Genomic DNA, 682 nt, shown 5'->3' with positions numbered 1-682 from the left:
CAGGAGGCACTGCTAAGTCTACTGGATACTAGTCACTCAATGTGACTTAGTGTGATGAATTCTGTGTGGGTACCTTCTTGGTACAATCAGGCCTAGATCAGATACATGAGTACTCCAGGCAAGTTATATTTTAACCTACCTTCAATCTAATAGACTTAAAGGATTTGTTCATCATTTCTTCCGGGGGCAGATTGAGCCCAGCCTGATGGAAAGTAGAGAAGGCAGATATGTGGCCTCTCCTAATTTGTGCCATATTTATTATCCCAACAATTACGCTCCACCCCAAACTTGCATGCCCTTATTTAGCAAAGCAAAAGCCCTGGATTCAGCTAACCGACTCTCCTTACAGGGCAGTTTAGAAGCCACCTATTTCTCCTTTGGTCTTGGGCAGGGGAAATGGCAGTGCGAGGAGATACCTTATCCCTGCCCCTTTCTCCCAGGCAGCTTCTGTTCAGCCATACCCAGTGTCCTCCCTGAGATAAGTTCTAGAAAACACAATTGACCCCACATTATTACATTTCCAGCATTTTTGGTGCCCTAGCCTTGGTCAAAGAGAACTGCCATGGTGAGGTGGATCAAGCCCCTGACCTCAGGAATGAACATTCGTTGAGCACCTACTGTATGCCAAGAATTAGCTAGTGGCTTTCATATCATTTCCTTATCAAACCCTCACAATGGCCCC

Source organism: Callithrix jacchus, chromosome 7 (genome assembly GCF_049354715.1).
Source record: "Callithrix jacchus isolate 240 chromosome 7, calJac240_pri, whole genome shotgun sequence".
Classification (NCBI taxonomy): Eukaryota; Metazoa; Chordata; class Mammalia; order Primates; family Cebidae; genus Callithrix; species Callithrix jacchus.
This window is presented reverse-complemented; position numbering follows the sequence as displayed.